Source organism: Chiloscyllium plagiosum, unplaced genomic scaffold, assembly GCF_037043375.1.
Source record: "Chiloscyllium plagiosum isolate Xiang-an unplaced genomic scaffold, Cpla_swu_hap1 HiC_scaffold_18, whole genome shotgun sequence".
In the NCBI taxonomy this organism is placed as follows: domain Eukaryota; kingdom Metazoa; phylum Chordata; class Chondrichthyes; order Orectolobiformes; family Hemiscylliidae; genus Chiloscyllium; species Chiloscyllium plagiosum.
In genome coordinates, this window is record NW_028270156.1 from 59,814,960 (window position 1) to 59,833,105 (window position 18,146).

The 18,146-nt window shown below is 40.7% G+C and overlaps 1 long non-coding RNA gene across 2 annotated transcripts in view; it reads left to right on the forward strand.

Moving 5' to 3' along the window:
- Positions 1-18,146, forward strand: part of LOC122557929 (uncharacterized) — a 141,685-nt gene that overhangs the window by 98,377 nt on the left and 25,162 nt on the right. Inside the window, exon 3 of one of the 2 annotated variants that reach the window (XR_015760205.1) lies at positions 9,445-9,510. The exons of the other annotated variant lie outside the window; for it this stretch is intronic. This is a non-coding gene — a long non-coding RNA (uncharacterized LOC122557929). The remainder of the gene's footprint in view (positions 1-9,444; positions 9,511-18,146) is intronic. 2 annotated transcript variants of the gene reach the window in all.

Here is an 18,146-nt window from a genome sequence, read left to right on the forward strand (position 1 = left end):
AAATAGTGCGGTGAGGAAGGCATATGGCGTACTGGCTTTTATTGGTAGAGGAATTGAGTTCCGGAGTCCTGAGGTCATGATGCAGTTGTATAAGACTCTGGTGCGGCCGCATCTGGAATATTGTGTGCAGTTTTGGTCGCCATACTATAGGAAGGATGTGGAGGCACTGGAATGGGTGCAGAGGAGGTTTACCAGGATGTTGCCTGGTATGGAAGGAAGATCGTATGAGGAAAGACTGAGACACTTGGGGCTGTTTTCATTAGAGAAAAGAAGGTTTAGGGGTGACTTGATTGAGGTGTACAAGATGATTAGGGGGTTAGATAGGGTTGACAGTGTGAACCTTTTCCCGCGTATGGAGTCGGGTATTACAAGGGGGCATAGCTTTAAATTAAGGGGGGGTAGATATAGGACTGATGTTAGGGGTAGGTTCTTCACTCAGCGAGTCGTAAGTTCATGGAATGCCCTGCCAGTAGCAGTGGTGGACTCTCCCTCTTTATGGGCATTTAAGTGGGCATTGGATAGGTATATGGAGGATAGTGGGTTAGTATAGGTTAGGTGGGCTTGGATCGGCGCAACATCGAGGGCCAAAGGGCCTGTACTGCGCTGTATTCTTCTATGTTCTATGTTCTATGTTATTCAGCCTCTCCCGCAGCTCAAACCCTCCAACCCTGGCAACATCCTTGAAAATCTTTTCTGAACCCTTTCGGGTTTCACAATATCCTCCCATACTTCAGACTGAAACAATCTCATTCATAAAACCTATTCAAAAAATATCTTTTGCAAAAACAGATAATACCATTATCAAATCACATCAAAGATAAGTATTTTTCATAAAATCTTAAAGCTATCACTCAAAATGTAAGTACAACCCCCTGCTGAGATGTAGTTTTGGACTTTTTGAAAGCATTCATAATGGACTCAGCTGTAATAACGAACAATGGAATCTATTGAAGTTGAAATGCTATATGGCCATTTTGATCCTAAACTTCCCTGAAGGGCATTTGGCCGAAACATCTATTCCCCTGCTCCTCGGATGCTGCCTGACCTGCAGTGCTTTTCCAGCACTACACTCTCGACTCTGAGCTCCAGCATCTGCAGTCCTCACTTTCTCCACATATCCTGCTAGTCAAAGTAGCAGATAGGATCCTTCTTTATCTAAATGAAAGCTGTTGAAATATTATTTTCATTTAAAATGGAATCTTGGCATTTAAATCACTTCAGATTATTATACTAGAGATCTCAATCAGTGTTTTCTTCAATTTTGAATGCATAAGAGCATATTGTCCAGTGGAAAAATGACAAACAGATGTCAAAACTGATGCAGAGCTAATCAATGTAATGATGACCTTACTTTTGCAGGACTGAGCTGTCTAATCAATCAATTCAGTAAAAAGACACCAGACTTACTGTAGAAAATCTGACCATTGAATCTGAAAGAACAGCACTGCTGTTTCACAGCGCCAGAGACCTGGGTTCAATCCCTGCCTCAGGCAACTGTCTGTGTGGAGTTTGCACATTCTCCCCGTGTCTGCATGGGTTTCCTCCGGGTGCTCCGGTTTCCTCCCACATTCCAAAAATGTGCAGGTTAGGTGAATTGGCCATGCTAAATTGCCCATAGTGTTAGGTATATTGGGTGGGTTGCGCTTCGGCGGGTCGGTGTGGACTTGTTGGGCCGAAGGGCCTGTTTCCATGCTGTAGGGAATCTAATCTAATCTAATCTAAACAGCCGTGTTTTGTTTTTGTATTTCAAAGTCTGTCATTGAAAAAAATTCCAGGAGCAGATATCCTTTTTTTTGTTCCTCACTTGAAACTGAGGTACACATCCTCTGAAATATCATGAACCATAGCTCCAAACTAAACAGACCCAACTCCATAGATATTGTGGAGAGATTAAACTGTCCACAACTGCAATGGAGCCATCAGAACAGGATTGTTAAGTGCATTCTTATCCTGGGCAATAAAAATCTCATTGTACAGGAGTATGTGCAAGAATCCTGGAATCAAGTCCTCCTGATTATTTTTTGATCCACTCTGCCTCCGAGCAGATATGGATGAAGGCAGCATGAAAATCTAGACTTATGATTCTGACTCGTTACTTACTAAGTCAGTGATACTTGTACATTCTTTCTTGTGTTTGGATTATTGTTCTATAAAACATTTATATGAGTTAGTCAATCAAACTGAATGCTCTCTGGTTTGCTTCAAGCAAGGCCATTACAAAATATGCAATCTTTCACTTTTTATTTTTTTTTAATGAATGTGGGCCATATTACCCATCTCTTGAACAGGTGGTGGTAAGCATCTTTGAGAACCATCTGCTGTGTAAGTCCATAATAATGTTGTTAAAGAGGGGATATCAAGATTTTGACAAAGCAACTGTGAATGAATGGCAATTAAGTTCTAAATCAGAATGCTATCTGTCCTAGAGTTAAACCTGGAGGTGAATTATTTCCCATGTGACTCCTGACTGTCATATTCTGGGTGGTATAAGTCAAGGATTGAAGGATCCTTGGTGAGTTGTTCCAATGCATCTTGCAGCTGGGACAGAGAGGGTGAATCTATAAGCTGTTGGACAACATGTCAAGCATGTGGGCTATTTGATTTTGGGTGGTGGAGAGCTTCTTGAGTCTCATTACAGTTGCATTGACCCAGGAGAGTGAAGCGTGTTGCATTACACTGCTGTCCTGTATTTTTGCTGAAATGACTGAAGCATTTTCAACACCACTCAAGAAATTCAACGCCAAGCAACATAAAACAGTCCGATTGATCAGTATGAGGACAGTATGAAGGTGGTAGTTTTCTTGAAGTAATGTTTGTAAATGGAATAGCACAGGACCTTCAAACTATGATCAGAAATACTGCCTGTCTTTCTGGTTGGATATATAAAGTTGTCTTGAAAGGTCTTGAAGCAAAACAATTTGTTGCCCTGGTGTTCTGTGCAGTGCTCCCTCTACTTCCAAAAACAGATGAACTTATAAGACATTGCTTTCTGATATCTAAATATGGAGAAAGCAATTGTGTACTTTCTCACATCCTAACAGTTGAGTACTTTCTTATGCACTATAAGGATGTGATTGTATTAGAGATAGTGCAAGTTAGATTAGCCAGGATATTACCTGAGATAGAGAATAAAGACAGGCTGGATAAGCTTGGATTGTTTTCTTTGGAGCAGAAAATGATCTGATAGAGGTTTAAGAGATTATGAGGGGCATGGACAGGGTGGATAGAGAGCTGCTGTTCCCCTTAGTCGAAGGGTCAATAACAAGGGAGCATAATTTTAATATGAAAGGCGGGAGATACAAAAGGGATTTGAGGAAAACTGTTTCACCCAGAGATCCACAATGCACTGACTGGGAGGGTAGTTGAGGCAGAAGACCTCACAACCTTTAAAAGGTACTTGGATGAGCACTTGGAGTGTCATAACATTCAAGGCTATAGGCCTAATTTAGGAAGGTGGGACAAGTGTAGGCAGCAGCATATTTTTGATAGTGCAGACTTGATGGGCTGAAGAGCCTCTTTTGTATTAATGTACTAACACTCAATTAACCAACATTATGTTGACATGACATGTTGATCTATGAAATGTGCTGTGTAAATGCAAGACTTATCAATCCAAAACACAGGGGAACCGAAAAAAGTAATGGGAAAATTGTGATGTAACACTCAGAGGTACAATTTTGTTAACAAGCTTTAGTCTGTCAACAATTCAAACATCTGAAATCATCTCAAGCCAACTCTAATTTTTAATGCAAACCCGCGTTGTTACAGTGTTGAGATTCAACCTCTTACACCATCTATACGCTTGGAAAGGTCTATAAGATGTGCTGTGCACTAAATTCATCTCAGATGTGGGAACTCAATTAATAATGGGACCAAAAACCAAAAGTTTCTTTTTTTTTAAGTATAACACATTATTAAGTAAAATTGTAACTCCCTGTGCAATTAAATCAGCCAGCTTAAACTGTGTGTCATGTTCAGCATGAAGATGAACTCACTGAACTTGTCAAATTCCCACATATTTACACAGAAACTCAGAGCTCTTTCTTGCAGAAGGCTCTTGAATTTCTCACAATTTACCCAAGAACAGAACTTTCAAAGCCACATTAGTACATTAAAAAGAAACCAAATACTATAGACACCAGTCTGATGTTTCCTGCATTAAACCTGAACCATGAATACTGTTCGCTTCAATCTTGGATGGGACTTTTGCTTTTTCCACACTTTAGACCACACCTGAAAGGTAGAAAGTTCAAATACCCCACAAATGAGGTAACTTTTTACTATTGCGTTGAGAAGGTCTTTATTTTGAAGATAATATACAATACCATGGGTTTAAAATCCCCCTACATTCAAGATATTAGGAAACTTATAGCTTCCGAATACGTGTCAATTTTTAAAAGTACGCCAAATCTCAGGTCTGTAGATGGGCTAATTGTATTACCATTGTATAAGAGAAAGTGTGCAATACTGAAAAGTCGCTCCCAAAGGAAACATACATAAATGCTTAAGACAGTTTTCTATAGACAGCTACTCCATCAAGACAAGGGGAGCTTAACTACTTGAAAGTTATGTTCAATCTTTATAAATCACTGGCTAGGCCTCATTTGAAATATTGTCATTTATACTGGGCACCACACTTTGTCATTCAAAACTTTGAAGTCAATACTGAGGCGATTTATCAGAATGATACCAAGGGGGATAGGGTTCAATTGTTTTGGAAAAATAGAGAAATTGATCAAAATTATGAAAGTTTTAAGTGAGCAAATAAGGATAAATGTTTGCACTGGCCCAGATTTCAGATAATTGGCAAAACATCCAGATGGGAGATGAGGGAAAACTTTATTGCACAACTACAGTCTGGAATGCACTTCCTGAAAAGGTGTTGGAAGCACATTCGACAATATCTTCAAAAAGGAAATTTGGACGTATACCCAGGGCCATAGGAAAAGTGCAGTGAAGTGGGAATGATCGGATAATGTTTTCAAACAGCCAGCAGTCTCACAATAGGCTGACTGGCTTCTTTCTATGCTTCAAAATTCTCTGATTCTATGAATGGTCACAAATAGTATTTAGAGGTAAGCTAATGCTACTTCTGCAAGAGAATTGTAAATGCCAAGTTCACTAAATAATTAGAACTATTAATCTTGATTAGCTGTCTACTTGCATATGGGTTTGAAACTGCAAAGAGCTCTAAATTGAACAAGTGGATCGCATGGGAGAGGTGTAACCACAATATTGAACAAATCATTAAATTACCAGTCTTAAAACTGAGGTGAGAATCTATGAGTCCTTCACCTGCTCCTTGAATCTTTCAGATACTTTTGTGATCTTGTTTACAGGCTTCCCCCGTGAAGTCTCCCTACGTGGAACTCTCACTAATACAGACTTTTTAAAATTCATTTGCGGAGTGTGGGCATCAGGAGCTGGGCCAGCATTTATCACCTGTCCCTAGTTGCCCTTGAGAAGGTGGTGCTGAGCTGCCTTCTTGAACTGCTACAGTCCACTATAAGGCTCCTGAAGAGAAAGCTCATCTACCCCAGAGCTGATCAGTCAGAATCCTACCGCCATTGTTCCACCAAGATGAAAAAATAAAGAACACTTATTTTTAACATAGTTAGTGCTGTGAAAGCAAGCCTTCTTCTCCTATTGGAGCAGTCCTCAGATTTATCAGGAAGCTGCCAGCACTGCCTATGTCAGTTAACTAAGTGATACCATGTCCAGTATTTGGAATAGTGTCATTCTTTGTCAGTCAATGGAGGTCCTGTTCCATCATCTGATAGTAAAACAAGGTTCTTGTGATTCCAGAGTCTGAGTTGTGCTCTGTCAGTGAGTTCCTCAGGAAAACACTGTGTAATATAGCTTTATTTGGCCATAAAATAGATTCTGAGAAATCCCCCCACACTGCATGATTTTCAGAATTCCACTTGAGATTTGCCAGATTTGATTCAGTGTGAAAGCCCTCTTTTTGTTTATTTTTTAATCAGGCTTTTCTTTTAGCTTGGAATCAAAAGGACAGGGAGGCTTATAAATTAACTGCGTGTCCCATGTGGCTGCAAAGCTACAAAGGCCAGAGGCAAATGGGGAACTCTGTGGGTCATCTTTCTCACGCAAGAGCTTTTGTGTGCAGATGTATGGTACGAATATTACAAGAATTACCACAGCTCTGGAAAGACTTTAAAAGTGCTGGTGAAGCACCAAACCTTCCACAGCACATACATTCTGTGAATTAGTCCACGTGGCTTCTCTATTATTTCTATCTTTTCAGAAATATAATGACTCTTTTTGATCCTGAATTGTTTGTGTTATTTTCTGCTATTCTTGCAGAGTTCCAGTCTTGCAGTCCCTGTGGAATTTTCTGCCCAGTGAAACAGTTCAGGCTACCCCGTGGAATGATTCTAAGGCAAAGATAAATAGATCTTTGAACACTAAAGGAATTAAGGGTGATGAGGAGCAGGTGGGTACGCGGAACTGAGTCCACAAAAAGATCAGCCATGATCTTATTGTGGAGGAGCCAGTATTAGACTGGGGTGGACAAAGTTAAAAACCACGCAACACAAGGTTATAGTCCAACAGGTTTAGTTGGAAGCACTAGCTTTCGGAGCACTACTCCTTCATCAGGAAACTGTGGAGCAGGATCATAAGACACAGAATTTACAATCATCTGATGAAGGAGCAGTGCTCCAAAAGCTAGTGCTTCCAAATAAACTTGTTGGACTATAACCTGGTGTTGTGTGATTTTTAACCATGGTCTTATTGAATGGCTCAAGAGGTCACATGGCCTATTGCTGCCCCTAGTTCTTATGTTCGTATTCAACTTTCAGCACATATCGCCCTAGCAACGATTTTCACTTTGAGGTCTGACTCCCCGTGTTGCTTTTTGCAAACCCTCATGTTTCTGTGCATGTGGAGTCAACAGTTAGCTGCAGCGTTCCCTCTAAGCTGCATGGATGTGTATCTGCACCACAGGCAATAAATTGTGAATAGACAAAAAGACCCTGGACAGGAAACTATGCCTTTAAGATCTGTCCATGTGTAACCACGTAGTAATCTTCAAGGGATCGTGCAGTGCAAACAAAAAGGCCACACGCATCAAAGAGGAACTACGGAGAACATTGCTGACCTGTGTGAGAGGATCTTTGTAATGGCGATGAGAAAACATGGAAGTGGAATCATAGTAGGCACAATAGGACACAGGGAGGTTGAAGTGTGACTTTGACAGAGACTCAAAAACAGCGTGACAACACCCAAATATTAATGGGTAAAGAAAACGAGCTTCAGGCAACATATTCACTGTTGACCAGGTCACACCCAAATCCACTTTCACTCCACAGCATCTTTCGATGATGAAAAACCTTTGAACGGAATCTTCCCAAGACACTGAAAGAGCAAGAAACTTAGGACGTTCATGTGAAATTGACAGTGATGGGCTTCACGACATTGAGGGCAAGGAAGTGCCAGTTTCCAACCAAGTGTTGAGCAACAGACATTATTCTCTCTAAGGAGTGGCTAGAGGCTTTTCTCACGCAATCACATGCAGTTGACATCTTCATAATTGCACTGTTTCACCCCATAGATACACAGTTTCCCATTCTCCCACCTGCTGGATAGAAACTAGACAACTTAGATGTCAGATAAGGAACCTAGCAACTCCAGCTCACCATTTGCTCCTCGGTCTCTCTATCTTGGTCATCAACATCGCGGAGTACACTTTACAGGCAGAAACTGCAAACATCCCCATCCACCAGGACTTCCAATTCTCTTAGCAAAGCAGGCTGCCAATTTCCCTTTAATCCACCTGCCTAGTGAAAGATAACAAACCATCTCGGGCAGCTATGGACCGCCAACGCCTGATCAGGTGCACAGCTGTCATTTAAAAATGCACTGGTGTCATCAGTACATCCAACAGTGGCAAATGGGAAATCAAGTGGAGTGCTACGAGGAAATGGTACATAGGTCGTGAGGCAAGTTTGGGAAGTTAGCAGGAAAAAATTCACTTGAAGACAGAAACCCTTCATGTAACCCACCATATATGACTCTTAGTCAGTTTCTGGTAAGATTCAGCTCTTTATGTGATGGTATCAATCTGGTGAATTGAGTTGAAAAGTGTGCTACTGGAAAAGCACAGCAGGTCAGGCAGCATCCAAGAAGCAGAAGAATCGACGTTTCGGACATAAGCCCTTCATATTGTGTTGCCACCTAATAAATGCCCAGAGAAATTGTTGTTCCATTGACTTCAATGAGAAAGGAAACTGGGCAAACTGTATAATGCATGGTTACTTCTTTACCCCCATTTTAGCCCATTAACTAAAGTTAAGCTTACCTTGTCTTGACTTGCAAACATATATAAAGTGAAGTGGTCTAGGTCAGCAGCGAAAAACAGATTTTTCAACTGATCAGCGTGAATGTTTCACTGCACCTAATCTACCATCCACTGAAATTCATAGACAAAAACCGAAATTGCTGGAGAAACGCAACAGCTCTGGCTGTGTCCCTGGAGAAATAGAGTCAACATTTTGGGTCCAGTGACTGACCCTTTATCAGAACTAGATTCGATTTTTCTTTTTCTTTCAGATTTTCAGCATTGACAGTTCTTGGTTTTATTTTATCTTTAGGATTTTGTTTTCTAATCACTTTTACTTGGTTTGAAATTAAAAATCTTGGCAATATCTTTCAACTCAATAAGTAAATAAAAACTGGCAGAGCATATTGCAGCTACTGTTAGGCACACAACAAACCTATTATATACCACTCGTGGAGATTAGTTTCTCTCCCTATTTTTACCAACACCAGATTGAATTCTGCCTTGGTCAGTCTTCTTCAGAATAAGTTGTGTATTTGCTTATTCTCTCAAAGTCATGCACTTTTCAAATGTCAATTTGCCTCAACTGAGAGCAACATTAGGTCAAAAGGTTGCAGACCCTCAAGACTCGAACAGGTAGCCCAAACAAACACTTCAGTGGATTACTGAAGGAGTGCTGTAAGGTGGTTCGGGATGTTGTCCTTCCAATGAACACTAAGTCCCTAACCTGTTCTGCTGGGTCAGGGTTACACTAACTATTCCTGCAAGGATGAGTCAAGCACATCCCGTAGCATCCTGATCACATTTATTCCTTAATCAAAAATTCATGAAGTTTTAATTGTACAGGATGCTGGTGAGGCTTCTTCAGGAGAACTGTGTGCAGTTCCAGTTGCCCTGTTATAGGAAGGAAAGGGACTAAGTTGGAAAGGGTTCAGAACATATTTACCAGGATGTTGCCTGAAATGGAGGATTTGAGTTATAAAAATATGCTGGATAGGCTGGGACATTTTTCACTGGAGCATTGCAGGTGATCTTATAGACATTTATAAAATCATGAGGGGCATAGATAAGGTGACTGGCAGGTGTATTTTTTAAGGTGAAAGGAGAAAGAGTTAAAAATAAAAGAGGGGCAATTGTTTTTACAGAGCGTGGTTCATGTGTGGACTTCCAGAGGAGGTGGTGGATGCGGGTACAGCTACAAAGATATTTGGGTAAGTTGTTGAATAAGAAGTGCTTGGAGGGATATAGTCCAAGCACAGTTGGACTCATGCCACTAGTTTAGTTTGGGATTATAGTCCGCAGGGACTGTTGAATTGTTTCCATGCTGTATGACGCTATGACTCTATAATTGACCTCAATGATATTTATGGGACAACACTGGGTATAAAATGTTTGAACACATTAAAAGCAATATTTAATGCTTTCTGACATTGTGCTAGACCTCATGAGATTTCCCAAAATCTTTTTCACTGTGTAAGCACGGTACTGCAGCCAGTTTGATCCCTGTCATGGAGTAGAATGATGAAGTCAATTTGAGAAAGCTGTCTGGAATTATACAGAGGAAGGTTAATATTAATCTATGGTGAGAATGGGAAAAGAGCCATATCAGATAATTGTCACTCTGATTCTGCACCACTCAAAGCTTTTCTGTTCCTTTCCACTACATTCAATAAACTTACAACAGGTATATACCAGGCAGCCAAACAGATACCACCCATTTTAAACTATCAAGAGATGTTCAAACTCATGAGTGCATTAGAGCAGTTGGTGTTGGAAAGCAGGGGAAAAAAAAACTGAAGGTCGAACATGGAGATTTGGGCCTCAGAAGATGTAAATTTAATAGGGCTAGCCCCGAAAATGGATGCAGGTATCACCATGTACGATATACCCCCAAGCTACAGAAAAAGGTAGATGTGTGCCCCTAAATGCTTGGTAAACTGTGTTGCCTGGCTGTAATACTAAGAAGTATGAGGGAATCCGGCAGCAGTTCAGCAGAGAGCTTGGAGCCAACACTCCCAAAATGAAACAGGGTATCATATCCATCAGCAATCCTGTACAGAGCAACTGGGCTGCAACATCTAAGGCCTGACATTGACGCTTGAACGCTACCAGAAGCCATCTCCACCCCAAGTGCAGCAATGGAAAATCCTGCTGCTGCCATGCCTCCTCAGCGCTGATTGTCATGCCCAGAGAGCTTGTCAAGGTGTCATCACGGCACTCCAGAAGTTTGATCTTCAACAGAGTTCTGGGATTGTTGAGACACCACTGAAGGGAGAGGCTTCTTGGGACACAAACTGACGAATATCTCTCCAGATGACGGCATTCACAGCCTCATCTCCACTATGCAGCTAGGGCTGTTGCCTGCCAGCTGGACCCAGGCTGCTGCCATCTGTGCTGAGACGATGCTGTCTGAAGCCAAGCTTTCTAAGCCCAGAACTGCTGGAGGTCCCTCTTCGAGACTATTTGCACTTTCCATGATTAAAGGTCAAAAGCCAAGCCAAGCTGCATTAGGATAGTGGCTCTCAAACACTTCTGTCTGCAGACCACTTAGGTGGGGCAAAATCACCCAACCAATCTTATCCCACCGAATTCCACTTTCCACCATAAAACAAAACCATCAGTTTAGTGCTATTTCAACACTGGAGCAGTCAGCTGTTACTGCCATCCTACTACACAACACAAAATAAAAATACTTTCTCCCAGATACCAAACTGGTCAAATTGTGAGTTTCATCTCAGATGTTTAGTCACCATGCACGGTGACATCATCAGTGAGCCTCCAGTGAAGTGCTGGTGTTCTGTCCCATGTGCTATTTCTGTGTCTTGGTCTGTTGTGGTGGGTGATGTCATTTCCGGTTCTTTTTCTCAGGGGTTGGTAAATGGGGTCCAAATCGATGTGTTTATTGATGGAGTTCCGGTTTGAATACCAGGCCTCTAGGAATTCCCATGCATGTCTCTGTTCAGCCTGCCCTATGATCGATGTGCTGTCTCAGTCAAAGTGTTGTCCTTTGTCTGTGTGTAAGGATACTAGTGATAGTGGGTCATGTCTTTTGATGGCTAGTTGGTGCTCATGTATCCTGGTGGCTTGTTTCCTGCAGGTTTGTCCGATGTAGTGTTTGCTGCAGTCCTTGCAGGATATTTTGTAAATGAGATTCATTTTGCTGGTTGTTTTGTATAGGGTCCTTTAGGTTAAACAGTAACTGTTTCATTGTGTTGGTAGGCGAGTGGGCTACCATGAGACTTCAACAGAAGCTCACTGATGATGTTACCTAGCATGGTGACGAAACATCTGAGAACAAACCTATCAGCTCAGCAAACAAACTCACAACCTGAACTTAAACCTGAGCTACAAATCTCAAAAATCTCAAACCAAACTAATCAATTAAATCTCTATCAGGTTTTAAATTCAATAAAAGGTCTATCAAACAGATTTCTTAATATGCACAACTATTGGTTTATCATCAAAACAAAATATATTCTGTGAAGATGTAACAATTGATTAATAATACATAATTCATATATATGTATTTATATACATACATATACAAAGGGAAAGGACGATCCAGTGGTATTATTACTGGACTGTTAACCAGATAATGTTTTGGGGACCCAGGTTCAAATCCTGCCATTATTGAATTGAATTTAATAAATATCTGGAATTAAGAATCGAATGATGACCATGAATCCATTGTTGGCTGTTGGAGAACCCATCTGGTTCACTAATGTCTTCTTTAGGGAAGGAAGCAGCCGTCCTTACCTGGTTTAGCTTCCGTGTGAGTCCAGACCCACAGTAATCTGGTTGACTCTTAACTGCCCTCATGGCAATTAGGGATGGGTAATAAATGCTGCTGGTCCAGTGATGCTCTCTTCCTGTGAATGAATAAAGAAGAAAAATATAATATAGTAATACAGAAGGACCTCGATTAACCGAAGGACACAGGCAGAGAGTATTTCATTCAGTTAATCAAATTCTGGATAATTGAACACTGGATAACATAGTTTAGCCAAGTATCGGGACCTTGCGATCTTGCTGGATAATCCGATATTCGGAAAATAGAATGCCAGATAATCAAGGTTCCTCTGAAGTCAGTAATATAAGACCAAAGATATAGAGGTTAGGTGGATTGGCTTTTCTGAAGTTATCCATAGTGTTCAGGGATGTGTAGGCGTAGGCTAGTTGGATTCGCCACGTTAAACGTGGGCTGACAGGATATGGTAGGGGTCTGGATGGGATGCTGTTTCAAGGGTCAGTGCAGACTCGTTGGGCCACATGGCTTCCTGCTATACTGTAGGGATTCTCTGATTCTATGATATGTATAAAAGCTTACCCTCTAAATACCTCTAAAAACACACAGTAATTCAGGAAAAGAGAAAAAAAATGGATTCCTCTGCAGAGGTACAATGGATGCTGGATCTCTGCAAGACTGGCTTCACAAAAAAGAACAGTTTGCTCAATGAAGGCAAAAGAATGGAGCTCTGAACATCCCAAGGTCTGTTGCTGTAATGTTCGGGCTCAAGTCACAAATCAACACATTGTTGTCTCTGGATTCTTTCAGATACCATTAGGTCAGGAAATGCAACAGTAAGAAGTCCTTGCAAACATTCTTACAGAGGAAGGTAGAGTTTTCAAAAAAGAGGGTTTTCTTCTTCGAAATGGAAACCCATCCACTCAGAGTTCTTGATCCCAACTGAAGACCAACATAGAAAAATGCAGGAACATGGAAAATAGGAGCAGGGGTGAGCTACTCGGTCCTTTGAGCCTGCCCTACCATTCAATATGATCATGACTAATGATCTAACTCAGTCTCCTATTCTTGCTTTCCCTCCATTCCCTTCAATTTGTAGTATGTAATCACCACAAGTTACCTTTAATTCAGTTATTTATTAAGAAATCTCACAGACAATGAATTAAATGTTATTGCATGTAGCAACCAAAACAAGACCTCTCAAGTTAGCCAGTTAATCCTCACAACCCAACTTGGTTATTACCTGATTAATTATGGAATCTAGCTGGGATTCCACCAACACCAGTCTGTCTCTGAAAGTGTCCAGGGTTCGATCCTGATGTAAAGTTGTCCTCTAGAATTCTGCTAAAGGTGGAGTTCTGGTCTTCGATTCTTATACAATTTTCTCTCTTTCAAGTTTGTGGTGTGACATTATTGATGATTCAATCAATTCTTTCATCCCCGACCCAAATTACCTTCTGGGAGACCTCAAGACTTATCAGAAGTAGCTCCTCTGTTCCTTGTTATATTTGGGGTTAGCTGTCTGCTTAACATACAGATTTTCCTGCAATTAACCCCTTTACTTCAGAACATTCCTTCTGCAGGCAAAGTCAATTGCCCACTTGTCATGAGACCATAACTTATCAAGCAGTTGTTATCTCCTCTCTGCCTCTCTCTCTCTCTCTCTTTCTCTCTCTCTCTCTCTCTCTCTCCCAACACCACACCAAGGAAACAGCTTGTTTATGTTCCTTCAGTTTCTTTTCAGGGATGGCTAATTCACATGTTGCTTTTAATCCATTTTATAAGAGTGTCACCTTTTCATCTCCAGAACCAGTTTATCCCAGAAAGCTTTTGCTGCTGCTTTTCACATGGAACAGTTTATCTTTTGATGATTCCCTCAGTCCCTGAACAATTATTAAAGTTCTGAAGTGTTTCATATCACAGATTCCTTTAACCCCAAGAAATACTCCTTGAAAACATTCAATGTTTTGATCTCAACCACTTTCTGTGGCAGATAATTCCAAACGGTCACACTCTTTGCGTGAAGAAATTTCTCACCATCTCAATCCAAAATGGCTTACCCATATCTTTAGATTGTGACTATTGGTTCTGGACATACCAGAACATCCTACATGCAATCATCCTGTCCAATCCTGTTAGACCATTGTAGGTTACACGGAGATCCCCCTTCAACCTTCTAAATTCTAATGAATATAATCCTAACTGATCCAATCTCTCTTCATATGTCAGTCTTGCCATCACAGGAATCAGTCTGGTAAACCTTCATTGAACTCTCTACTTAGACAGAATTATCTTTCCTCAGATAAGGAAACTAAACTGCACACAGTACTGCAGGTGTGATGAAATAACAGCCCAGAGGCTGGTATCCTGTCACCAAGTCATCCTTTATTTATACACGGATAGTCCTTGACACTGATCCAGTTCTCCCAGACCCAACTCTCAGAGTGAACAGGACGTGTGACAGTCCTGCTTATCTTTTTTTTCTCTAGAAAGGAAACACCCAAGTGGCCAGTGACAAGCAGTGCCCTTCACAAAGGGCAATGCTGTGTGATCAAAACAGTCCTGTTTATATCTGTCAGCCAGGGCTCTCTGATTGGACCAGATGAACAGCCCCAATTAGGGAACAGCCCCAACTCAGATTCTATGACATCCATCCGGCTGACCTCAGCACGATACTCTTGCTCCCCATAATAAAAAGCCGTCCTCTATTGTGATCTGGTCTCTCTGGGTACAAACAGGTTTCAATTCAGGATGTGATGGTCCTTTGGTTTCCTCCGTCATCACCAGTTGCTTCAGTTTTGCCAGGACTGCAGCTTTCTGCATCCAAAGTCTGACACTGTCAGCTGAGACTGGAAAATTTAAAACCGTTACCAATTCTTCCAGTGGCAGGACCACCAGTGGTGCATCTGCCAGTGGGAGGCAACTCAATGCATCTGCATTTGCTACTTGGCCTCCCAAACAGTGTTCCAACTTGTTCCAACACTTACGCACTTAATATTAGAGCCCAGCACTGAATTCAGCCTGAAGCTATGGGCAACACTGCCCTGTCCTCTTTAAGTCGATCTAGCACTTTTGTGGTCCATTATATTACCAATATACATCTATAAAGGTATTGGTGGAACTTTATGATTCCATATATATCCTTCTTTCTCTAATTGGATGTATTTACGCTCTGCATTAGCCAAAATCCTACATGCATACACTATTGGACGTTCCTCTCCATTGAGTCACCTATGAGCTAATACGATCCTGATGCATCTGGGAGGCATCGCATGTCAGTACCAGATCTCACTTGGGATCAGAGTGTGCTAACATCTCAGAGGATGATAACTGTTTCTTCACTTTTCTGAAAGCTATGACTTGGCTACACAACTTTTTCCAAGGCTGACCCTTTGTTAAGAATTCATGTAAAGGTGTCAGGATGGAGGCCAGATTATGAACGAACTTTCTGTAATCATTCACCAGCCTAAGAAAAGACCTTAGCTCCAGTACAGACATGGGAGCTGCAGCAGCTTTGATCGACTCCACTGAATTATACGTCTTTGCTGGTGATCAAATGTGTCAAACGGTGTGAGTAAAGTGTCAACAGCCTAATAGCAAGTGAAGAGATGACCTTTGATCTGATTAATTCAAGCTGAGATAATTACACAAAATAAAAAATAAATAATAAACCATTGACCATCTGAAGCTAACCATTCATTCAATCAAAATATCAAAACTCTGGCTTAATTGTAATGAACAACGAAACGTCAATGAAAAATGAAGAACGATGTGTTCAATGGTGTAATATCATTAAAAAAAATGCAGGCTTCCTTTATTTGTATTTCTTGCTCCTTGGAGATCATTTTAACCATGTTGTAAATCAAGAGATCTTGAATGAGATGAATGTTATACACTCCAAGCAATTCTCCTTTTGATGCAAGGGAATATCAGGCACAGTTACAATGGACAGTCAGTTTCAAGTAATGCATTTTATGCCATCACCTGTCGTTAAAATTACCGACTTTGGTTGGGTTTTGTAAGTAAATGGAAAACAGGAAATGTCGGCATTCTTTTAGCAGACACTCTGCTCTTCCCTGACAAATTAGTTAATAACAAGCTGCCTGATAGCTTAAATAACCTCCATGACTATCTAACAGGTCCCATTAAGAATCAATCTTGTGATTTAGGATACAAGTCTCATGTATGTCAGTCATGGGAAGAATAACCGTCACCAAAAGCATTGGTGAACCAGCCCAGTTTCTGGAAACCACTCTACCTTTGCAATTCTTATTTCCCCTTCAGGCTAGAGGAATTTCACAACTTTGTACAATAGGCTTTTAGTTCACAAACTTTCAGCATTTGCACAGGACCATTCCCAACCTCAAGACAATGCAAAACATAGCCAAGGAGGTAGTTTGTAGTGTAACAACTAGGGTAATGTACTCAACAGCCAATTTACACACAGTAAGGTCCCACAAATAGAAATGAGCTAATGACCAAATAATCTGGTGGTTGAGGGGTAATCTTGATGAGGACAACAGCAAGAACGTTTTGCACTTCATAAAGTAGTACCATGGCATCTCTTCCATTCATCTGAAAGAATAGACAGTCTCATTAGAGAGAAGAAATAATAAGAACAAAACTAGATGGGGCCATTGGGACCAATTAAAATGCCTCAATTTTTATGTCAAACATTTACTTCTTATGTGTTAGTAGTTAAACTTCTCAGAGATAAAGCTAATGCTTAAGCTAGAGGACCAGGAGAGGTCAGCAAGAATGAAAGCCCAAGGGAGGGAGCGGCAGTGGGTCTTGTGTTTAAGGGATACAGGTAGATGTCAAAGAATGGTTTAAAATGGGAAGGTAAGTGGGCTCAATGGGCTGAATGGTCTGTTTCCACACTGTAGGGATTATATGATTCCATTACAAAGTAGAGATGCATAGCAGGAAAAAAAATGTCTGACTGATAAAATATGGAAAAACATCGATTGTTATTTCCAATCTTGTAATGATTAAGCACAATTGTATCCAAGGCATGGCAACGTGTGGCTGGAGACACCGGTCTCTGACCGATATTCTATCTCCCCATCCCATGAATCTCTACAGAACCATCAGATCCATACACTCCCTAATGTCTACCTGTCTCCCAAATGATTTGTCTGCTCCTCTACTGCCCCAGTGGATATCCCCCACAGTAAATCCTCGGTTTCAGATTGATTTATCAATATTTGATGAATTGCTTGATGGGGACCAGCACAGGAGAGAAGCAGCTAAGTTGTAATCACTTGCAGGAAGAGGTTGAGCACTTGTTGCAGTCACAGAACATGGATAATTTGTTTGTGGGGATAGAATCTTATTATAAACCACAGGTTTTCTCAGAGAAAACTTTTATATTTCAATTCTTAAAATAACTCTACTTTAAGCATCTATTTATACTTGGTCACTATCTCATTGCTATTTTTGGTATTATGTATTTGCAAATTTTGTCAGATATGTTTTTTCCATTGCAACCGAGACTGTACTTCAGTTTGCATGCAATTAATTAGCTACGAAATGATTGGGTCATCCTAAGGTTATGAAAGATGCTACATAAATACATCTTTTCCTTTCTACAAAGTTTTGAAACATTTACTTATTATTAAAAAGGCACTGAAAAACCATGATTGCCTGTATCCATTTGATGAATGGAGGGCCAATTACGATTACCAAAAACTTGATAGAATTCCTAAAGACAATAGAAAACGTATATCTTGAGGCTATACAGAAAATCAAAATTAGCAAGATGCCACATCTTGTTGAAAATAAGGTGCCATAGAAGAATTTACAAAGTGGGAGGAAGCCATTTGATTCATTAAATTCATGTTGTCTTCCCAGGGAGAATTCCAATCAGTCTAGACCATTGGCCGGTTTTAACCCTTAATTCTGAAAGGTTATTTGTATCCATCCAGTTTCCTTTATACAGGGCAGAATATAGGGCTGGCCAGGAGTGTGTCAAAACTGGCAATCCAGTGGTAACAAAGATATAGATAGTTTCAGGACCAGTTAGTATAAAGAGAGAGTAAAGTGGGTGGGAGAATGCCGCAGGAGTAGAAACAAACATCTTAGTGATGACATGATTATGCA